The sequence below is a fragment of the Episyrphus balteatus genome, chromosome 3, assembly GCF_945859705.1.
Source record: "Episyrphus balteatus chromosome 3, idEpiBalt1.1, whole genome shotgun sequence".
In the NCBI taxonomy this organism is placed as follows: Eukaryota; Metazoa; Arthropoda; class Insecta; order Diptera; family Syrphidae; genus Episyrphus; species Episyrphus balteatus.
Window position 1 is genome coordinate 57,625,431 of NC_079136.1, and position 25,839 is coordinate 57,651,269.

General features: G+C 29.5%; 1 protein-coding gene across 1 annotated transcript in view; it reads right to left on the minus strand.

Annotated features, from left to right (window-relative positions):
* LOC129915263 (homeotic protein Sex combs reduced) overlaps window positions 1-14,394 on the minus strand; it is a 78,741-nt gene extending 64,347 nt beyond the window's left edge. Inside the window, exon 1 of the mRNA XM_055994748.1 lies at window positions 14,156-14,394. The gene's annotated coding sequence lies outside the window, so the exon portion shown is untranslated. The remainder of the gene's footprint in view (window positions 1-14,155) is intronic.
* Window positions 14,395-25,839: the final 11,445 nt, after the last annotated feature.

Consider the following 25,839-nt stretch of genomic DNA (forward strand, 5'->3'; position numbering starts at 1 on the left):
TAGTTTTGATCCATGGAAGTCGGTTTTGTTTTTTTGCTAAAAATGATTATCAAGACGTTAACTTATCAAATTTATCCGGTTAAAATGCCACACAGTCCAAAAATACGTGATTTTAAATAAAAAATCGAGTCCAAAGGGCTCCTTTTTCCATTTTCTTGGAACAAGTGGTGCTTAATCCCCCCAGATCTTTCTATACGAGTCATTTAAAAACCTGTTCATGTTGCTTGCTCGTCTCCTTGCTGTAGTTTTTGCAACTTCGAAAGTTTTGGATGCTTTTTTCCAGATTTTGGAACTTTCTTCAGTCCAGGACTTCCTCTCTGTAGATCTTTTATATTAAGCAACCATTTTCAGTATCTAAAATCGTTTAAAGCCAACTTATTTCAATAAATTAATAAGAAATACTTCATGCATACATAAATTAACTTCTTTTTCCAAAATACAATGTTTTTTATACCTACTTTTTTTGCAAAAAAAAAATTCACACAATTTTAACGAGTGTATTTTTTTAAGGTGGTTTGAGACAGTTTGACCTGTCAAATTTCAAATAATGACTTGAAGTTGCTAAAATTTCGTATATGTTGATTTTGCCAGATATAAACTAAAGAATTGCGTTCATAAAACTTTTTAATTATGTTCGATTCTACGATTTCAAGGGGGCCATTTAACCTTGGGGTGCCATTTTAGGCCACGTTCCCCTACAAAACAATAAAATAATAGAATTGGTTTGGAATGTAAGACTTGCACATAATTTTTAGTAAATTTTACGGTCGCGATGTATACCTACTTTGTTGTACATTGGCACAGCTTGTAAAATGAAATTTATTGTTTCGCTCTAAAATTGTGTACAAAATTTACATAGATTTTCAAAAAAAACAGCAGGAGAATTTGTTAAATTGAATAACCTTTGCAAAAAATAATACCTATGTTAATACTGTTATTTTGACAATAAACAAAAATTTTTCTACTGTTATACCAAAATACAAAATGAGTATAGGTATGAGGTATATTTTTGAAGAATATGGGAAAAAATTTATTTCAAAATTTAAATTAAATCCTTTGCCTTTTTACACAAGACATTCGTTGTGTCTGTACACTGTAAAGACAAGTTTCCAAATTCAACTTTTACTAAAATTATTCTTGTTTAATCATTTTTATCTTTTTTAGAACTAATCTAATCCTGATTTTTTGATTTTGCAGTATTTTTTTCTGTTTTTGAAAGTCAAAATTTGTTATGTATTTTTTGGTGTTTAGATAGATAGATTAACCGATTAACCTATTTTTGTTTATAATAACATTTATAACATTTTGGGCAGATGAACCATGAACCATTCTAATTCTAATATTCTGTCGGTTATTAAAAATTCAGTTATTGGTTATAAATGATAAACAGCACTAGATAAAAGCAGACAAGGGGGCATAACGCCCAGAAAAATAACACTCATTTTATTTTATATGAAAGGGATATAAGACCAAAATTTGGAGATTTGGAGTTACCTATGTCACAACTGAAAGTCGATGGTACCTACATACATAAGTCCAAAATTCGATTTGGGTCTCACTCAAGTGGAATATAAATAACAATAATAAAATTGAATGTTACCGTAGAATCGGGTGATTTTGGCCTGGCGGGTGACTTTGACTTTGACATGGACACTTTTTTAAAAAATTGTTAATATATGAAGGACTTGTTTGATTTTTTCCAAGTTTCTTATTTGTAAATTCGTATAATTTGATGAATTCAAAAGTGATCATACTAGCTTTATTTAATTAAAATTAGATATTAATTTATACTAAAATTTAGTTTTCTTAAAAATGCTAAAAAAAAAAAATCACCTGAAAACGTTGGATGGTTTGAACATGTTGCAGAAATAGGATTGCAAAATGACTTTAATTCCGATATGTGTATTGTTTTGCAAGTTGAATTACTTTTATTCTACCCTTGTAACTATTTCATAAAAATTAATTTTAATTTGTTTATAAAAAATGCCATATAGTAGGGTGGCCAAAGTCACCCTCTTAATTTTTGCACTAGACTTTGTTTTTATATATTGGTAGGTATATGTTGACAAAACTGATATTTGGCAATATAATTAAAATTTTATCAGATCATACATATACCTATCAACATTTGGCAGCTCAACCACTAGACGTAGCCTTCTTTCGGTCTCTTAAAATATTATGGATGAAGACCTTAACAGCGTATAAAATGGCAAACTCGAAAACAAAACAGTGCCGAAAGATGTGTTTCCTAGGCTTCTAAAATAACATTTTACTTCGGCTGCATCTTAAATGTTGATAACGATGAGGTTACAGTGTCATTCCTGCGAAGAGGTGCTGGGTACAGCTTCAGAGAAAAAAGTCGTTGCTCAAGTCACCATAAGTGATCTGGAGAAGAAACTTCCTAGTCCAATGGTTGACCGCAGAGAGAGACTATTTTTTTCCATATCCTTTGAAGGATATCAAAATTTATGCTAATTTTAATTTTTTATTTTTTTTTTAATCAAATAAAAACCGACAATTCTGTGTACGAAAATAAAAAAAATTCCCACATGTTTTAAAAAATCTGCTCTTTCATTTGGGCTGGGTTAGAATGACGTGCTACTTGTAGTTGAACTGGAAATATAGCAAACGTCCTACCGGCCAAAGTCACCTGGAATGGAGGGTGACTTTGGCCACCCATATTTTGGCATTTATCTATAGAACTGTCGGACAGATTTCTTCAAGATTAATCATACCTATAGAATGAGCGAAGTAGGTAAATTGGTTGAAATCTTCATTAAAAAAAAAATTATTGCAGAAGTTATTCACATTTGAATTTGAAAACGTGCCAAAGTCACCCGGTTTTACGGTATGTCCCAGGGCCTTAAAGCATTTAGCATGAGATTTACACTGCATAAATATGAGATGAAAGAAAAAGTTTTAAAAATAAAAATGAAAAAGCGGCAGCTTCATTCTGTCAGAAAACGTTTTTGTTTAAAAAATGTATAAAAAACGGTTTTCATTAAAAATAAAATCGGAATTGTTTTACTTGCTTGTTAGATCAGAAAATTGAAAAAAATACAAGAGTCAAAGCCATCTTCAAAGTTGTTTACCTACGGCCTTTTAAGGAAGCAAATTAAAATTAAAAATATACCTACGCACTATTATTATAAACAATAGTGGAGGTTTTTTCTTCATACCTACCTATGTATCAAATCGAAGCCGAGAAAATGTGTCTTTTCAAATTTCAACGATTTCAAAACTCCAAGGCAACAAGCAATAAATAACCCACATTTTAACCTAAGATTCATTTTCTTTGACAAATTCAAAAATTTGTTCCTAATTCAAATTCAACAAATACAAGTCAGTGACAAAAAATATACTCTACCCACTAGGTACTCATACTCTTCTCCATTGTTTTTCCTACTTTTTTTTTGTTGTTGTTTTTATTTTTTGCTCTATTAACGCAAAACGAATCAATTAAGTATTTAAATTCCCCAATAAAACATCTTCACATCTCACAAAAAACAATACAATATCAAAACGAAACCAAGTGAAAAAATAAAGCAAACAAACAAAAAAAAAAAACATCACCCAGTGTATAGTAGTAGATATAAAAATGCCAAACAGCAGTAGGAATTACCATAAATTATTTGAAATTGTTTTGAAGAGCGACATACAGATCAATTGGTGTTAATTAAATCCCCGAAGAAAAAGTCACTAAAAAGACAAGCCCAGGCTGCAGCTATTGCCATAAATTATTTTTCTGTCATTATGCGAGTCTTGATCATGAAGTATCTATATAAATATCTATATACCATCAGCATCAGATACGAGTATCTATTTGTTCTTGTGTTTTGTATCTGGCTTCTGTGTGCCAAAGGCTTATTGTATAAATATTTTTTTTTTTTTTATCAAAGTTGAGGTTTTTTTTTTCTGTCTTTTGGTTTTGAATATTTGATCATGCAGAGATCATGCATAAAAATATACTCTTTTCTTTTTTGTTTAATCTTTTCTTCTCAGTGCAGCTAACCCAAATCAAATAAGATTTTTGAAAATTTTCACCAAAAAAATACATAAATCAATCGAAGTCTTGACAGCGAATATGGGAACGAAAAAAGGGCTATAAGATGCTTAATGCACATCTTGATCTTCTTCAAATTTGTGTCTTCATTTCTGTATGGGCAAAAATAATGTAGGTTCATCCCTTAAAATTGCCCCTATAACCAAAAAGAAAATGATGGTGAGAAAATGCAGTTTACCTTTTTGGGAAATCATTTTTCATGGACTCGTGGCAATGTCATAAATTTCAAAAAAAAAAAACAAAAGCAAAAATACAAAAAATTATCACCGAGACCACCGCATATAAACAAACAACAAACAAAAAAAAATTCTTTAGCCCAAAACGCCTGTCGGTCGCCTTGCCGGTCGGTGCGGCGTGAAAGATGGGTCCATTAAATGCTCATAAAAATTTGTAAGCACCTCATAAAAATAGTCATAAATAATTTTTTAGTTTGTTGAGGTTTTTTTTTTTTTGTGTTGTGTTGTTTTTGTTGTTGTGCTGTTTTGTTTGTTGTATGTAAGTGCGATGTTGAATGTTGATTCTCTCTGAGATTCGGTAGTGTATTATATATAGTCTTGTCGTCCTGATGATCCTTGATGTTGTATTTAGTTTTTGTTAATTGTCGTTGTGGTCACCACCCGTGCTGGGGACATTATCACAGCCCAGAGTGTAGAAAGATACATCATAAATCGGAGATGATTTATTGTCCTGCTTTTTTTCGTTGTCTGTTGTTGTTGTGTTGTTATCCATAAAAGAGGACATGTTATTATGACAATATTTATGGTTTCATCACACAATTATTCAATATACTTCTATAGACCTTATATAAGCATGTTATAGAAGGTATTTTAAATCATTTTCAAAAATTTGTAATAATGTCCTTTTAATTCATTGATATTCTTTACTTCGACTTGTGTGTGTGTGTCCAATGGCATCAAAGTGAAGGAGGCATTTGCGTGTATCTTATCATGACGAGAAATTTATTTGCGTTCTAGTTAAGGATATTGTATAGAAGCTCGCTATTAAAGGTCATAAATTCAAAAGACGAGAGAAATAGAAGTCCTTTAAATTAACATAAGTCATACACGCGTTGTCCAATTGTTGTTAGACTGGGTTAGAGGCAAGTCAAGAAATATATTTCTACTTTGAAAAAAAAATTTTATTTGTTTGTTTGTCCTCCTAGATAAAAATGGAAACAAAAGAAATGGCGTGCAGACTATATGACCTGACTTGGCTTTAGAATAGGTATTCCTTACCTAACGCCGCCGCCGCCACATTTTTATACCTAGTCCACTCACTGGAACGTGAAAAATTCCCATTTCTCTTTTGTCATTTGGAAAATAATGTCGCTACTATTATACACAAAAGGACTCTCTGTCTAATTGACTTTGACTGACCAACATGTGGCATCTATGTGCTGTTATATAATATATATGTATTAGACAGGGACTTCAATTAGCCACCACTTGATATTGATCCTTTTTTGCGTAAGAATCGAAGAATAGCAACATGCAGAGAAATGTAAGGTGGGTTAGCTATAGCTATAGAGCGCACCATATTGATGAAAAATTGAATGTTGCATAATAGCCAACAAAGACTCCTGTGGTGATAATTGTAACAAAAGGGTCTTGTTGTGTAGAAAAGAAAAACAATGGACGCACAATTTTATAAAAACTTTGATTTTGATATGCGGGTGGGATATGGTTTTTTGTTTAAGATAAAAAAGATAGATATCCTATGTAATTGAAAAATTAGGATTTGATTTTGAGATAGGTCCAGAAAATTAGTCCTAATAGTAGAAAAGACATGATTTCAGTTAAAAAAAAAACTATTTCTTGCATTTGAAGCTGTTTAGCAAATTGTACTTATTTCAAGTGGTATATTTTCTAATTTGGCTAACTTTTTCGATTTTTTAATCTCTCGATTTTTAGGTGCCCGTAAGGAGATAAGTCTTAAATATCGCTTTTTACATTTTTAACGTTAGTTCACTGAAAAAAGAAGAAAAAGAGCTAAATTTGCACTCAGCTTGTTGCTAATTTTGTTTATCATACACACTTTGTATTTCAGGCTTACCTACCTATTTAGAATTCTGATTGAAACACCAGAAAAAGACCAGTTTACCATCAGTAATACTTCATCGTTGATTGAAGATTAAAAAAGTTACTGGTCCCTAATAAAGTTCCAGTTTTTTTTTTCAAATAGTACCTAGGTACCTATTGTAAAATTGATTGATTGTAAAATTGTAGTTAGTTTTATGCTAGTTTTAAATGTTTTTTTAGCAGTGACTTCGTCCACTTTCATAATTATGGGCTCATTATGTAGGTACATAGGTTAGGTACTACCAAAAACTTAGTTATATTAAAGCTATTTTTTCATCGTAAGATAATTACACGGTGTTACAAAAATGAGGTTTTAAAATATACGCGGGTGGAGACCTATCAGGTTTTGTAGAGCTAGTCGCACTGAATACGGTATTTGAAAATCCGTTAACACCCCCAAAATCTGGAGTTACGGGCAAAAAACGGTTTTTTGGACCTTCACCCATTGAAAATATTCTAGCTTCGACAATTTTTTACCCATTTTCGATAGAAAATAAATATGCCTTTTTAACAATGTATAAAACATGTAACTCGGTTAAACCACTTAGAGTTTATAAGATGTCAAAGTTCAAAAATTCAATTTTTTTTGTCATTTGCCCAACTTCGGTATCAATTTCAAGTATATGTTTTCAAAACAAAATGCTATTTAAAAAATATGTTCTAAAACTATATCTATTTCCCAATTAATCGAGGTATTTTTTATGAAAATCACTTCAAAATTGGCTTAGAAAAAAAAATTTTCGATTTCAACCCAGATACAGAAATTCGAACTTTTAGGTATAGAACAAAAATGTTGTTTCGGCACGTAGTAGGATAACTTGGGCGCCAGGATTTGATAACAGGTTTTTGTAGAGGAGCTCAATACAAACATTTTTTTCTTTGAGAGGGGGGTCTATCTCTCTCCGTTTAGGTAGGAGGGGCATTTTTCTAAAAAAAAAATTATCAAAATAAAAAAAAATTATGAAAAAATAACGCCAACACTTACAGTAATCAATATAATATAACCAATAGTTTTTGAAATAATCGATTTCAAAGTTAAAAAATTGTCGAAGCTAGAATTTTTTCAATGGGTGAAGGTCCAAAAAACCGTTTTTTGCCCGTAACTCCAGATTTTGGGGGTGTTAGGGGATTTTCAAATACCGTTTTGTATTCAGTGCGACTAGCTCTACAAAACCTGATAGGTCTCCGCCCGCGTATATTTTGAGTGTTACACCGTGTTATTATTAGGTATCATTGGTTCAAAAAAGCGGCATTGGTTAGAATATCGACCTCAATCTTAGAACCCTAATAACTAGGTACAGTTTTTCCTTTGAAAATCTAATGTTGTTAGAATGTTGATGTGTTGAAAAAGCGGTCTTTTTACATTCTTTTAATACCATTTGGGAAGAGAAGAAGTGGATTAAAGGGTAAATTATTTCATTAGGTATACATGAATTACCCCTTCACTCTTCTAATCAAAATAATAATAATAATTGAAAAAGCGACTTCTTTGCATTAATAAACTAAACCCTTCGATGCACTGAGTTGCAGATCTTCAACTTTCCTCCCAACAAACATTATCCCTTCTATAAGGCTTTACAGGAGCCACATTAACACCTGTAAAGCTTTATAGGAGCAAATTTGTTAGTCGAGCTCATTTCACTGTAAGTATAAAAAATGCTTGTATCGTTTTTTTTCTACATCGGAGCAATGTTGCTGATTTGCAACATTGTTCTCCTAAGCATGACCTCTGTTCGAACTCGCTACAAGACTTGTGCATCTAGCTATCATTTGTCAAAGTTTATTTGTAGACCAAAGCCGAATCTGATTTCATTGATTGTAGAAAATTATCAAAAAAAAATTGGTTTTACACAAACTTTATGTGAAAAGGGTGCAGTAGGCCTATGCAATAACAAAACAAATAATAATTGTTTCAAAAATTCAATTGCAAGTAATTTGTTAAAAATGACACAGAAAGCGAAATGTTGAAAATCTGCAACACTGACATTTTCTCAATAAAAAAAATTAAAGTTTAGGTAATATTTTTAATTATTTTTCCTTATAACATTTTTTTTACGTCATTTTAGAAAATTTTACCAAAAACTGAGTCATTTTCGCTACGAAGGATTTAAGTTCTAAAAAGTCTTGGATTATGTTGAAGTGATCGGCAGTGTATGCAAAAAGAACTTAATTTAGAAAATCATTGCTAACAGCTTAGAATTCAGTTGCGCTTCCAAGCATTTTATCAGTGCCTTCTATCCGATACACAAATGATGAAAACAATAACGCTTGAGCACATTTATATGTAGGAGTAGGTACATCATCAAATTTCTAAGCCCTTATCTTTCAAATGTTTCCAATTCAAACAAAATTGATCAGCGAAGAATTATTAGATAAATGTTTGTAGGTACTCACAAACTTAACAATTTTAAAGTTTAAAAAGTTGGCATCATGTTTATTTCAAAACAGAATATTTAACATTCATCATGGATCAGGCATTTGCTAAGAGAAATAGAAAATTGGTGAGTTTTTTTTTGTTAAATAAATTGTTAGGAATTTATTTTGATCGGAAATATCAGGAAAATAATTTTTTTTCGTTATTGCATTGCGATAGATAGGTATACTTTATATCTCTATATAAATAAAAACTTTGTACAATTAGTATCTCATTAAACTTTTATTTAATTTAATCATCATGTTTTTTTTTCTTATAGATTTTACGTTGCGTTGTGTGAAATAACCTATATGACCTTTTACTGAGTTTTTTTTCTGTAGTTGAAATTTTAATACAATTTCACAATTCATGTAATTGATATAATGATAAATTAATTAAAAAATGTTCAATGCAATCCAAAAGGGCTTTATGGTGATTTACCCTATAGAGTCATTTGGGGTAAGATCGCGCAGTGGGTAAGAGCGCGCACTGCTTATTTCTCGAGTTGTGTCCAAAAAAAACTAAAACTGTAAATGAGGAAATCAGCGCTTAGTAAGACGTCAATAAGTGATAACCTTCGGGAGTGTGTGCTCAGCTCCATTTTATTTTAAAACAGGCTTGAAAAAATATGACTAAAAACAAAAAAAAAAAAGTTGTGCGGGAAAAGTGTGTGGCGTCGGCGTGGGAGCATTATATACCGAAAGTAGCATATATTTTTGAATTGTGCCTATTTATATTTGATTTAAGTCAAAAATTTGTTAGACTTTCTTATATTTTATAATAAATTTGATAAATAGAAAAAAAAGTACCTTTGTGGGTAAAATCGCGCAGTCCTTTTGTGGGTAAGAGCGCGCACTTCTTCCCATATTAAACTTTTCTTTTTTCAACAAGACAGAGAAATGTCAAACTTGAATCTTGAGAAACGAAGGCTTTTATTCCTTAATTTCAAAAAAGAAAGGCAGTTTTCTTTTAATTTAATTAGAAATATTATTTTGTTTGTTTTATTTTGTAAATAAAGTTTAAGTTTTTGTATTTGAACTTAATTTGTTTTTTCTTTTATATTTTCATTAATTTTAGTGAAAACTTGGAAGTTTTGAAACAAAGTTTTGTTTAACTAAGTATAACATAAAGTTTTTAGAAATTTAGTTCACGTAAACTGTCAAGATTCCTATTAAAACTATGTGCGCGCTCTTACCCAAGATTTTGCGCGATCTTACCCTGACTTTGGGGTAAGAGTGCGCACATTGACTTCATTTGGTTTTTGTTTATAATCATATGAAATATTTAAACTAAAAAACTTTTTTTTTGTGTTTTTTTGTTCCCAAAATATAGGTTTATCAAACGTAAAAAACTTTATTCTGATATCTCTTATAGAATCTTCACAATTTTGCCTTAAAGTGAAAAGTGCGCGCACCTACCCCAACTGACTCTAGGTACATTTCAGATTTTTTTTTAATAACATTGATTTGTATGCAGAACACCATTTCAGTTGTTTTTGTTTTGTTTGTTTTTTTTTTTTTAAAGAAGTTTAGTGTTCTGTAATAAAAAAAATTGTAAAACAACAAAAGTATTTTATGTAGTTTTTTTCGATTTTAAATATAAATTAGTAAACAAAACATCTTCATCCTGTTTATTAGACTTCAATAACTTGTTGTTTTATTTCAAATTTAGAAAAACAACAACGGTTCAGTAGGTACCTATTAAATATCGGTTTAGTTAATTTTAAATTCTTTATCCATGTTTCAAACACATTTTATCCGACGAAATCTGAATCTTAGCCTTAAAACCACTTTTGGAACACAATATATTAACTTCAATTGTGCAGGCAAATCAAACTTTTGCCATTAACTTATCAAATACTACTAAGAACAACAACTGCAAACTGTATTACCAGAAATCTATGGACTGCTCTCAATCAGCATATTATAAATTTCAAACATTCCGTCCCTAAGGGGTTTTATATCTAAATTTATCCGTTAAATAGTTGTAATAAATATTTGCAGTTTGACAGTTTTGGGAAAAAATGAAGTGAATTAAGAGCTCTAAATCCGTTTCGTTGAGTAAAGTCAAAATTAATGTACTAAATTCATATAATCTCATTCTACTTAATCGATTCCATTAAAAATAACTATCATTTGAAATCTGTTAAACAATTAATCAAGTTAAAGTAATGTCTGTTTCTGGCAAAAATTAACATTTATTTATCTTGTTTCGATTTTATTTAGAAAAAAACTTGTTCTAACATAAATATACTATAGGTATTTTAAACTATATGAAATATTTAAATAACATGTTTGTTAGGTCATACCTACATAAGTCTTCTAGTTTGCTGGAATATAGAGCAATTAAATACTTTGATTGGTAAGATGTTGACACCTTTTTTAATATCTGCGAAACTTTACAATTAAATTTAAAGAAAAGTTTTTGAAAATAATAAATTCGAAGTTCGTTGGCAAGTAAAAAGTATAAAAACTTCATACTGCTTGCGATATTATTAATTAACTTTTAACTCTTTCCTTATTCATTGAAATATTAATTCATAAATCAATAACTTTTGGTCGAAAGAAATTCTTAAAAAATATTCAATAACTTTTGAAAAAACACGTGTTCAGCATGGCTGCCGCCGGCCATTTGCATTTAATCTTTGCAAAATTTTGTTTTGAATAAAATTATGGATTGAAGACCAAGAGTGATGGTGATTTTAAAAATTCTTGTTGCTATATAATGCAAAATTATAAATTCATTCAATTTAATTAGGAGCCTCATAAATATTTTATTAAGTTGTTGCTTTTATAATAATTAACACCATTGGTAAGGTTCGATGAAACTTTGAAGAAGAATTTTAAATTCAAATTTGGAAAATTGTCATAGTTTTGTGAAGATTTATAACTGGAAGTTTCTTGCACTAAAATATATAAAATGGGAATCTGTTTTTATGTTTTTGGTATACCTAGTATGTATTGAATGAAAAAAAGGGACAATATACCTAATGGGATGTTGGTTAACATATTTTACACTTAAATTTGAAGATTTCATTTAATTTCATTTCGAAGTCAACAACACACATTCAGAAAAATAATTAAATATAGTGGTTTTTGTGTTTTCCTATTTAAAAGGTAATAATTTTAGGTTAAACGTGTTATGCTGTCAAACACACCACAACCTTGATAAAATCTTGAATTTTGAAAACAATAAATTTTTCTTATCTATCTTAACATTAAAGCAGGAGAATGTAATACTAAGGTCCATCTGGTTTAATCCAATCATTTTAAATTGTAACAGAACAAGAACGAATGTAGGTATAATGATCATATCCATATCTTTTCTAACTACGCAGACTTCCTCGAAGGAACACTACCATCTCAATCCAATTTTATTAACTAAATTATACTTTGGAATATCCTGGCAGGAGTTATTAATACATTACAAAGAATTATAGTATCTAGTGAGAATATTGTCTTATTTTTGAACGGAAATTATATACGTGATGGTCCAAAGCACTTAAATTACTTCATAGGGTTCGCACTTCTTAGAAAATTAGGATTCAGAGCTATATTAAAATTTTGATTAGTCTTTCAGCAATTTCTTCCATTTTTTTTTCCAAAATGAAAACCAATATGTCTACCGTCTGTTTTGTCGGCGGCTAGGTTGACTTTTGGGAAATATATAGATTCTATATTATTTGAGTAGGTAATAGTTCAATACAAAAGTTTTAGAAAGCAAATTGGGCATTTTAGTTTGTATTTTTTTTTTAAATAGTTAACGATACTAAAGAGTAAAATGTTTTGTTTTCGAGTTGATAAAGTTGTTAGATAAGCACATACATGCTGTGATGTTGAAACAGTGAGAAATGATTCAGATAGAAAAATCAACATTCGCAGGAAAAGAAAGTACAAATTTCTGAACTTAACTTTTAGTCTCAATATACCTAAGGTACAGAAGTGTTTTTATTTTATAAATTTTATGAGTAAATTGATTTGGAAGAGAAATGGTGTTGACTTCGTATTAGAGGAATATTACATACTTTAGAGCACTATTAAAACATTCACGGGCCTATTTCTCGTTGAGTTACATTAACCACACCACCGGGTTTAAACTTCAATATCTCCGTCCCAGCAGATCTCATGGATAAAATGTTTGTATTTTTAAATTGTTCCGACCAGAAATAATATTTCCCGTTATCAAAATTAGCTTAACTATTGGTTTTTAGGGTCGCCGATGTAGTAAATGTAGCTTGACGAGAAACACGCAGTAGACATTTCGAAGATTATGTTCCCGTACATCAAAAAATGCTGCTAGGAATTAAAAAAATTAATGGCTCGTATGCAATAAAAATGAGCTTAAGCTTTTCTCTCACTAAGATAGATCTCTAGAAAATGTGCTGAAAATTGAGTCAATATGTTTTAAAGTTTACTCGACTTTTGGTGGTTTATTTCAAATTTTTTTTGTAAGAACTGAAAACAACAATTGCTTTGCAAAAACGTGATTATTGTAGAAAGTAGACGATAAACCACTACACTTTCTGAACTTCAAAGTCCAAACCAGAAGATCAAAAAAAGATATTTCAAACATTTTAAGATTACTAGGATGGAAGAATCTAACATAACATAAGACTGTAGGTACGTAAGACTTTATTTTGGTGACGGACCGATAATGGAAAAATATTCTAGAGATAGAACGGCAATGTGAATTGTGATATAGTTGATAAAAATATTCCAATTTTTATTATGGTAGCCAGTAAGAGTGAAATGTGACTGTCAACTATCAGAAATCACACTTTCCGATTGCATACATGTTTACAGATATGGAAATAACTAATTTAGACTTTTCAGATGTTATTTCAATTACCTACTAATGAATGAGTTTGCACATTTTTTTCGACAAATTTGGTTCTCTGATATCGCATTTGTTCATGGTAGAAGACACTTAGAAGATTTTATTCATTTATTAATCATTTTCGGTACGATTTAGTAGCCGATGTCGGCCGGGAAAATTAATACTTTTTTAAATTAGCTGCAGTGTAGTACAAAAAATTTAGTGTTTTAAAATTGGCATATAGTGGAACAAAAAAGATATTGATATATAACTGATATATAAGCAAACACTGTAAATTTCGACCAACTATTATATTATCCAATACTTAACTTACCCACTGCAGAGGTTTAATAGTCAAATTCTATTTGAAGAAATACATTGATAAATTAATTATCTTCTAATCAAAGTGGTAGGTGTCTCATTAGAAAAGTTAAAGAAATCATAACAAAGTAAAGTTATTGGTATTTTGATTTCTCAAAATACCTCCAGACGGAACGATATAACAATGATGAAGTTTGATAACAATTGAATTTGTTGACAGTAGTTTCTACAGTTAATTTCTCTAATATCAGAAGAAGGCCAAGATATTACTAAGAATAGATTTTCTCTTGTATAGGAGACTAAGGTATTAATTCAACTTTCTGAAAAGGTTATTAAATAGGTACTTAAAAATAGTTTGATTTTCGAAGTTAGACTTCTGCATTGAAAATAGGTACATATCATTTTCAATGATTTGTGTTCCACAGATTCGATATCGATAGTAACTAATGTTGTTTGCAAACTTACCCTTTAAAAGCTCCTTCTGATTGATATAAACCGATATTTTAAACAAATTTCCTGACGGAATCCAAATCCTCAGTAAACTTTACTTAATATCTATATTTCACTTCCACTTATATTATTTCAAGTGGTTTACTTCCTTTATTTCAGTTGTTTTCTTTTTATTTATGTTTTCAACAAAAATGAATTAGATAGATATTGATCAATGATCTCACTGAATGACACTTTTAACTCCAAAAAACACTTGTTCCTTATTCATAAAACCAAACAAAATCAAAAACAACAAAACAATTTATAATTTATGTCATCCTTTTTTTTTAGCTTGCTTGTAGTAGGTAACCCGACGTTAAATAGTTCTCGTTTTGTTGGTTAGTAGGCAACTAACTATTCAACCTATAAATCAAACATTCAACAATGCACTGGTAAACAGGATCATCACATAAATCTATCTATTTTTTTTTTCTAAACTGAAGAAGTGAAGATATATCTATAGATCCAATATCGATATATGTAAACACAAACACACACACGCACTATACACAAAAACACTGTTTTTGTTGTTTGATATGATATGAAGAAGAAGTTTAACCTTTAGCTCTGATCTCATTGACCAAAAAAGTATCTTTAGGTAGTTAAAGGTGGGTAAGTATCCCAGTTTTTCAAAAAAAGGTACCTATCACTTTCGAATTTTTGTTATTTTCCGTCACTTTCGTCCTTTTTCTTACAAATAAAAGTCCATTGGATGACAATCATCCATTCCGACGTTAAGGAACATGATCCTGTCTTTTCGATTTAAACAAACCGAGTCTTATAAGATATCAATGTTATCTTAATAGATTCAAAATCATTTCGAAAAACAAAATAAAAACCCAAAAAAAAAAACACAAAATTTCGTCCTTATAAATTTTTGTTCACAATCCAATAAGAGAGACAGAGTGTTTTGAAATATCCTTCCGCGACAGGTGTTGTTTTAAGTTTATCCAAATAAATTGTTTATTGCACTTAAAATTAATTGTTTGTTTGACATTCAAACGAATCCAACCAAAAACCGCATTATAACAGTCAGATACTTTATCAAAAAATTGTATCTATAAGATATCTATTTTTTTGATGATGAAGTTTGAAAGCAAACCCAAAACAAAAATAACAAAAAAAAACTATAAGAAAGAATTATTATTTTTATTGAAACAAATTGGTTTTTTTATCCGCGAATACGTGCTCAAAGCGCCAACGATTCAGTTTGACTAGTTGGGCATAATTCAAATCAAAAATATCTGAGCATCAATAAAATGATACACGGCAAAAATATAAGTAGAGGTACCTATATATAAGTATATATGAGCGACGTGATATAAAAATACAATTGTATCTACAAGATACTTGGTTATTTTTTTTTTTAACTTATTTCATTCTTCATTCGTTAATATTCGTTTATTATTCCCTCTCGTTTTACACACAGATACAAAAATGTTGGTATTTCATTTTTTTTTTATTTTTGTTTCTTTCTTTGTGTTGTTTTTGTATTTTTTCACGTTTAAGTTGGGAGAGTAGATGACGTTTACGATACAATAATAACAACAACAACACGAAAAACTACATCCAAGACGACGACGACGACAACGACACAAACAACATCAGCGACGACGACGACGAGTATGAGAGGACTTGAACGACCAAAAACCCAAAGAACAAGAAGAACTCTACGCCAAGAGACGAAGAACGACACAATAGTCAAAAGCAGCAAGCAGCACCAAGCAAAAGCAAAGTACTTGTGCTCCTCGACGAACGACACAACTCGTAGATACTTTTCGTGTTGTTTTTCAGCCCGGCAAGATACTTTTTTATTCGTCTTTTTTTTCTTTCCTATAGAAGCTCTACACCACCAATGCATGCGCTCACTTCTACTATCAAATAAATAGATTCTTTTTTTTATTTATTTTTTCGAAATTCCATCCAATTCGAGGTTTTTTTTTTTTTTTTCTTGTTCATAGATACTTTTTTTTTTTATTGTATTTGCGCGCCACCACACAAAGATACTTTTTTTTTTTTTTATTTACCTCTACTTTTTTTTCGAAATATATAAAAACACATGGAAGATATAATTTTTTTTTTCCTTCTTTTAAGATAGATACGAACGACGACACTAAGTGGAAATTCAATGTGTGATTATATTCCGGTGCAAGCAAGCAATGGCTGGCGCTGTGAGAGAGAGCTTTGGAAAAGATACAAAACAGGGTTTCGGACGGTTGTTTTTTCGTAAGTTACAACCCACTATAGCAAGAGCGAGCGCCTGCAATCACAAGAGTGGATATCAATGCAATGTGACACTGTCGAATGATGGTAGATAATACTTCATTACTTTTTCACTAACACACTCAAAACACACACACACATGCATAGCCTATAAATGGAAGTTCGAAAAATTCGAATTGGATTTGTATATATGTAGATACAAAAAAAAAAAAGTATCTAGAAAAGAAGAGGGAATGAAAAACCAACCAAAACGGAAGAGTTGAGGGTTGTAAATCATTCGTGTGAGTGAAATAGAATGATAATTCTGTCTACTTTTAGCTTATATAAACCACGCCCCTTGAGTAAAAAGTCGATAGATACATAGATAATTTAGTAAGAATGAAAAAGATACAAGATTTTAATGATGGAACAGGTAGTAGATACTACTCAGTGAATTTAAGGTGTATTTCAAAGATACACTATAATTGAAGATTATTATTGCTTTTTTTTTTTTGGTTGTTTTGTTGTGTGTGCGTCGGTCGGTCATTATTATCAACCTTCTTTTGGCAAACGCAATGGATGTGATTATTATTATTATTGTATAGTTCTTTTAAGTTTTTGTTTGACCATCATTCCCGCCTGCCTCACGCACACACAAAGTATCTATCTATCTATCTATTATACACCTATATCTTCACTATATCAAATAGTGTGAAATTTTTGATTATCCTGTTGAAATATCCATTTTGACATTCAAACGATGTGCTGTGTCGTTTAGCATAAATAAATAAAATGTATCTTTTTGCTGTGTAGATAAATATTTCTATTGCATTCATAGAAAGATATAAATCATAGATAGATATAAATAATATTCAAGTCATAATCATGATGATTCTATCTATCTTATAGGTACAAGGTAGAAACATATAAACATTTTAAATAGATATAGATACGCGTTTTATGTACTAATTTAGATGCACACAATGCCTTTTGTATCTATATTCCTATCTTTTGGTTGAGTCAAGTCGGCCAATGATGTCGCAATTTAATGTTTAATTTCCATTTAATTACTTGCATGAAAAGCAGAGATTGATTATTGTTTTGGCTGTTAGGTAGGTATCTATAGAGAAAAGTAGAATTTAAATTTATGATGTGTATTTTAAAAATAATAAATTTTAAAGCTTATAAGGAGGGGGTAAAAGTAGATATCTATAAAGTATCTATGCGGATATGTAAATAGATGTATCTTTTGAGACTTGTATGAATATGTGCGATGAAAAGATTACTTAAGTAATTTATTTATTTTAAAACAAAAAAAAAAAACAAAAAAAGCTCAAAAGAGTCTAGACTTTGCCTAAGTTACCTATCGTTGGGGTACCTATAGGAAATCTATCTATTCAAAAGCTTTATTTTTGATAATTTAAATAAATTTATTTGTCTTGTTTTTAATTTTATTTACCTACAAATTTTTTTAAATTTTGCTGTCTTTACTTTGTAGAAATAGTTTTTTTTTTGACAAAATGATGTTATAAATTTACGATTATCAAAAAATGACAATGGTGTGTGATTTGTGGGGTTTTGTTATTTTTCTTTATTCATTAGAAAACAATTGATTTTTTTTTTTTTATTTTAACAAAAAATAACAGAAGTTCTTTCATTGTTAGTTACTGTTTTTTTTCTTGTTTGTTTTTTTCTATTTTTATTTTCAATTTATATATGAAAAGTATGCACACACGCAAGTTGAAGATATTTTATTATCTTTTGTTAGATTATATTTTTTTTTTTGTTTTGTTTTTATTTTTATTTTTGTCATTCATATAAAATTAGTGTCTATATCTATAGTTTCTATAGGTGTGCATATCTAACCTAGGTTTACTTATAGAGGAGTGAAAATGAAAAATTGTTGCAATTAAATGTCCATTTGATTTTGGATTGTGAGAATATTTTATGTGTTTTTTTTTTTTTAAATTATAATTGTGATTGATTAAAGTTTGGCGATATAAAAGCGAGAAACAATGAAAATAAGTTTAATAATTATAAAGGTTATTTGCAAATGTAGTCTGGCTATGACTACGTATTGAAAATTGGTGATTCTTTAATGAATATGTAGTTATGTTTCTGTTTACCTTCATTCTACATATTTACTCGTCTTTAAATATAAAAATTGTGTTTTTATCCTTTTCATATAAACGTTTTTTGACACATGTCTTGCACAATTCTAGAGCTGTGAAATTCTTAGCAAAAACACAATTTCGGAACTCCATTTTTTAACAATAAAAAATATCAACACATTTCCAAAAATATTTTGTAGATACCTATTGTTTGTTTTATACATTCGTTTATTCTACTTATATCAGCTTTTTGCATTATAAAATAATTATTTTAATTTCACTATAAAAATGAAAACAACCAGATCAATTTTTCGAAATAAATGTTTGCCAATTTGAAGAAAATCCCTTCGGTCAACTGTAAATTATAAAACACAATTTGCAGTTGGTAACTACTTTCGTGAAGACCTTAGAGAAATATCTAGATGATAAGAATTTAATAGAATTACTTTAAGAAATATGTTTTTAAAAAAATTGTATTGTAAAAGTTTTATAATAGTAAATTTAATTGTTTTATTTTATAACGTTATAAAATTGAAGTAACTATTAGCCATTGCCAGAAACTGTTAACAGTTAACTTTCACAAATTTGGAAATTCGCATATGAAGATCTCTTTATGTGTGCAAGTTTTTTTGTACAAAAAACTGCGAACTGCGGTGTAAATCCAAGTGAAGGTTTCGAAGTGTTATAGGGTAAAGTCGGGGGATATGGCACCCATTTTTGTTTTTCGTTATTACTTGAGAAATAAAGAAGACATCTATTTCAAACAAAAGCGGATTTATTTTAAAACTATTTCTTAAATACAAAATAGGTAGATAAGTGTAATTCAAAGATAATTTCTTGTTATTTTTTGCAAAAATAAAAAACATTAAAAAAAACATGATTGAAAAAATGGAGGGTGATATGGCACCTAATCGAGGGTGATATGGCACCCTATTTCTTTTTGATATTTTTTTGTGACACTTGTTGCATGTATTGTTGAAAGACGTACACGAATCATGAGACCAAAAGTGACATTATGATAACTGCCTTATTCCGCACTTTTCTGCCAATCTGAAAGCTATTTAGCAAACTTTTAGGCTCTGGTCATTTAAGAAGCCTTTTTAATGTAGTGAAGTGTGAAGGGAATCGCAAAATGCTTAGGTCCTGCTTTTTTTGACATTCAGCAGCTCCAACGGCTGCTGTGATCTGGGTTTTAGTCCACTTGGCCTGGTTTGCTGAAGTTTTTTGTAAATACAATTGTCAGTTGAAAAATAAATAGGTTCAAAAGTAGATGCGGGGGAAATGGCACCGGTGCCATATATCCCGATGTTTTTGGGTGCCATATCCCCCATTTGACTACACTTCTGTTTTTTTCCAATGACACGAATAATCACGTTTTCTTAGCTATGGTAATGAGCAAACACAAGAATATAACCGTTACCGTTCTTTTTGTGTTAAAATGAACCCTCTGCGTCAAATACTTTTGGAACCACACGTACAACAATTTTACACAAAAAAACTTTTCGCTCAAATTGAACTCACTTTTTTGTTTGTCCATTTTTTAAATTTTAGTGGCAATGGTTACTGCGGATCCGAATGCATCCACTGATAGCTTACGTCAGACTTAATTCTTTTTTGCTCTTTTTGCTTTGAAAAGAAGTCACTAAGTGGGAGATATTGAAAGGGTGCCATATCACCCGTGGTGCCATATCACCCGACTTTACCCTAGGGCCTACCTACTTAGTTTTATTTTGATAAAAGAATTGTGACCGTATCATAAAGCCTTTTAACCAGAGATGGCAGAGTAGATTACGTCAGGTAATCTACTCGGTTAACTACTGTTTCATTTACTACCTACATTTGCTACGTGTAATAACTACATAAAAAACGTTAAATTTCAAAAATATTTAAAAAAAAATAGGTATTAACAAGTGAAAAATAGCTGTGTTTTCTTGAGAATTTGGTTTAGTAAAGTAAAACCTTTTCACAGAAATCACCCCAAGTCAATCTGGTTTCAAATATTCCATTCAAATTCAAACTATCACAGTTATGTACCTCGATTTGAATAACACTTTGACAATTTGGTGGTAAAATTGGCATTTCAAACTACATTTTGACGTCTAGCGCTACTTTTGTTGCATTTAACTACGTTAACTACATTAAACTACATTTACTACCTCATTTATGTGGTAGACGTAACAAATGTAGAAAATAAAAAAAAAATCGCATTTTTGCCATCTCTGCTTTTAACTACTTTGTGATGTTTTCCTGTAATTGAAAGCTTAGTTACAAGAATAATACAAAAAACTTAGATTTAAGTAAAAAACAATTTGTAACTATTTTTAATACCACGCGTTTTCCTAAACAATAAGAACAATTCACTAAAATAAATTCTTTTGTAAACAAACACACTGAAAAAAATTATTCTACAAAAATTTGGGTTAGGTACATATGAGACAATGCCAAAAATTATTTAAATTTAATACTTTGAATATTTAACATTTTTAAATTCAATGAAATTTTATCGAAAACAGACAAAGAACCTTCAATAAATTACTAGGTACAAATTAAAATTTTTATATTAAATTTTTCATCTGAAGAAAGGCTACCAAATGTACCTATTTTTTTTTAAACAAAATACTTTTAAAGGTAGGTGCATTTTCGAGTGAAACCATAAACAAGAAATTTTATTTATATTCACATTTACCATCAGTATAAAAAAAGAAATATTTAAACTCCTATTTTTTTTCACCAAAGTGTGTAATAAGATCGAAATATAAATTAAAAACTGCCTTTATTGTTAATTGAAAAACCCCTGTCTTAAAAACTACGACAGAATTTTTTACCGGTTATGGAATGCGCAATGTTTAAATTTCTTGCATTTCGATTCCTTTTTGCACCATAAAACAAATTTTTATTCGAGAAAAGATTAGCAGTAATAACTTCCATTTAAAAAAACTGTGTATGGCGTATGAGTAATTTTTTTTGTTCAATTTTTTAACTTTTGGTTTTAAAATCTCCTTTCAATAAAAATTTCTTTATAGTTTTTCCTAAAAGAATAATGTTAATATTTCTTTTGTTGGTTTTTGTGAAATTTGATTAATACCTATAGGTATGTACATTAGGGTGTGTCACTTTTGTATGAAAAAAAAGTACCTACTCTAATTTTCAAATGTAATAGTGGTCAAAAGTTGTATTAGGGTCTGAGATTTAATGATGTGTTGGCTTGTCTTTGGCTCGCTCAAATCAGTTGAAGTTGTTAAGAAAAAAACGATTTTATATGAAAAAATGATTTTTTTTATTCACTTATTATTTCGCAGCTTCTTTACAAAGTGTTCAATTCCAACAAATATAAGCTTTAAAGTTTTTTTCTTGCAATTATTTTTCACGTGAAAGCCTAAAAATATTTAATATATTTTTTTTGTATCCAAAAATAGGTTTCAAAAAATTCTAAAAATCCAAATTTCTTCGATTTCTTCCTATATTTTGAGCGAGCCAAAGATATTAGTTAAAATGAAAATTGTAAACGCAGGATTTAGTTTAGATAAGCAATGCAACTTTTAAAAGCTATTACATTTGAAAATTCCATACTTTTGCATTTTGACACACCCTAATGTACATATAAAATTATTTCTGTAACTCTCGTTGACAAGTCCACCGATCTTATTTCAATTTTGATAACGAAAATTGTATTATGTTTATGGCATTGTGTTCTCAAAAATTTTGGAAATTTTTTTGAAAAGATTGAAATTTTTTTACTCCTCAGTATTTTATTTTTAATGGTCAACTTAAAGACAGTTTCTGGGCAGAGTATAAACATGCAACCTGTTTGTAAATTTTATTTTTGCCTATTACTTTTTCTCAGCAATATTTTTCCACAAGATTTCTTTACTTATTTATCTAAGTTCAGCAAATAAACAACTTTATCTAAATTTTTAAAATCAATATCATACCAGTTTATTTTTGCGGAGGATGCTACAAATCTTCTTTTTTCTTTATAACAAATATAAATAATTAAATATTAATTTAAAATTTGTCAAAAAAGTTGTTTCTAACATTCACAAAAAAAAAAAACTTTTTTTATATATTTAATAAATGGTTTTTCTTTAACTGTTTAAATTTTATCAGAAGGACTTAATCATGCGAAAAGTAAAAAAAAACCTATACGCACGCATTCGTATCTGGTAGATCCAAAAAAATAAATGACTCAATCAAGAAACATGCGACTGCTTAATATATAAATATATACAAAAATATACATAATACATCCCATTGACACAACATGCAGCAGCACTGGACACCAAATAAAAAAAAAAAACAACTGAAAAACAGAAAAAAAAAACAACATAAAACTTATAAACGAATTTATATTCACCATTTAGCCAAAAGCGGCTCGCAAAATGAAAAATACAAAAAAGAGCATGAAGCCATTTATAAATTAAATACTGTCATAGTAGCCACAGTATGTTGCAAGCAATTTTTCACAATCGTTCTTGTATAAGTTTAATATGTATGTTTTGTATTTTTTTTTTTTTTTTTTGTATTTAAATATTTTTTTTTTGCTTGCTTGCTTGCGCCAGTGTTAATTTTCTACATGATTTTTGCACACAGTTGCTGCAGCCAGACAAATGCCACAAGTTTGACTCAGATTTTAGCCAATGTATCTAACCGATGCCATGCGATGTGGTGCGGTGGTGCCACAGCTTCACCCGAAGGAGATAAACTATATACAGTAAAAGAATTAAAAACAAATTAAAAACGAGCTCCATTCGCAGAGATGGAACCACAAGAAGGGTATCTAGATGTATCTCGAAGGCTTGAAGCCGAAAGGAAGCCTCCATCAGAGTGGAAATGGCAATACAACAAACGTCTCTTTTCAATTAAACAAATATAAAGTAGATGAGGAGGAAAAAGAGAAGCCAACAGATTTAAATCAGAGCCTCTGATGATATTATAAATTTCCGCGTATAAGACCCCAACTCAGCAACGTCGACCATTTTTCTCATCGATTTGCCAGCTAACATGATGCGAAAAAACCGCAAAAATGTCGACAAACAACGACAACAACGACGACGACCCCAAGAACGACCAACAAACTCGAGGCTCTGACTCCACGTCGACGACTTTGCTGCTCCAATCTAACAAAGATGGATGCGCCTCTGCGTGGTCGAATCTTAAAAAAAAAAAAAAAAAAAAAAAATTCAACAAAAAATTGTAAGAAAAAGAGTCTCAAAGTTAAGTTGGGGATGCAGCATGGTGCTTCTATCTGATCTGAGATTCGTTTTAAGTTAAAACTGTAAGATACTTTTTTTTTTCTTTCACTTTTGGTTACTTAAGAGACGGATTTTTTTTATCATCGGTTCGTCGCATGTTGCCTCCTGATGTGGTTATATTAATTTATGTGCGAAGGATTGCATCGGGGCAAATGGAAGCTGATGACTGAATCCTCCCAACAAAAAAAAAAAAAAACAAAATCAGAGTGCCCCTTCTTCTTCAACAAACGCACCACACTCCAATTCCCGATAATAAATGAGAGAACTAAAAAGACAAGAAAATCTCCTTCCAGTAGTGTTAAATGTTTAAAAATAAGACTGAATTTCGTTCGGCTATAGCTATACCTACTAGATTGCTTATTTATTTGTATATGGAGCTAAAAGCCATTGCCATACACACAAAGTTGAAATGGATGAAAAATTCATTTACATTAAAAGACAATTTAAATTAATTTACTTAACTTGACTACCAGTTTTCTTTTAAATTTGTTTTTGTTTTCTTCATTTTTTTTTTTTTTTTTGTATATTTTTTTTTTGTTTTTTTTGGGATTCAGTTTGGACTTGAAACGTTCTTTTAATTCCATTTTTGTTTATACCTACTTTGCCAGTGGACATGCTTGCCGCTTTTAAGATTTGGCCATTTAGGCAGATTTTTTTCAGATTAAATCTCATATATCTATTCTCTTTTTTATGGATGTTTGTTTTAAAATAAAATTATTTTAGGTTATAAATCTTTAAGAATTTATTTTATTTATTGTTAAAATTGTTAACTTATTTCGTTTTGGTTCTGTTGGTGGTTGGAAAAATTTTAATAAAAATGGTGCGGCGCTTTATCGTATCAACATGTGAATTTTGATTAAAGAGATACCTACCTAGGTATTCTTATTCACTTTTATGTAAAAGATGTTCACACCTTTTCATTTCTTTACAGTTACTCATATCTTTACTGATTTGATAAGTTAAGAAATCTGGTAATGGATACTACATTAATAATAGAAATAATGTCTCTTATTTTGGAATCCAAAAAAATTAATCTCAGTTATTGTAGATAATTAAATGCAAATTTGTTGCTCAAATCAAATATTTTAAGTTGGTAAGTACGCATGGTTTTTGAGCCATGATAAAATAAATATGAAATTAGCGGACAAAATCTAAAATAATTACACCGAAAAAAAAAAACCAATATCAATTTAACATTTTTTAAATATCAGCCAAAAATGCTCTATAAAATGTGTTTTATGACATTTAAAATGTTAATACAACATTTTTACTATCAGGATGATATTTAAATGTCACATTTTGGAAATTATTGAAAAATATTAAATACAAAATTCGTAATGTGTTCTAATTTAAAAACGCTTTGTGTTTTTTCGAAGTAAAATGTATGATTTACTGAGAAAATTTGATCGGCAATAAGACTTTACTTCACATAGTTTGGGAGAAAATAACAAAACAATTATATCACCTATAATAGAAAAAATAATATCACCACTATTTTGTAAAGAATATTCACTTTCAGTAATGTTTTGAAAAAAGAAAGAAAATACTTAAAATAATAAAAATAATAAAAAAGAAAAGGAAAGAAATAGGTTTCATTATAATAAACTAAAACGTAAAATCTAGTCAACATTGATATTTTAATTGTACCTAAAAGTGAAATTTTCACTTAAAAAAATGTCAAAATGATATTTTAATTGTCAAAGTGAAATTTTCACTATCCACTTAAACTTAAAAAAAAATGTCAAAATGATATTTTAATTGTCAAAGTGAAAATTTCATTAGATATCCACCTAAAATTAAAATATGTCAAAATGATATGATAAAATATCAAAATTGATATTTTAATTGAATCATTTATTTGCAAAACATGATAAGTCCATGATTTTAAATTTTTGAGGAGAAGAAAAAACCGTTCTATTTTCTTTTGATATGCGTAGAAAAATTTATAAAAAATATATTCTGTAGAACTCTTGCCTAGCTACAAAATACCGTTTCGTTTTTAATTTTTGGAGCGATAGCTCAAAAGATAAAAAATAAAAACGCTTTTGGACTTATCATACTTTGAAAATAAACGGATGTGAAATTAGTTTTTAAA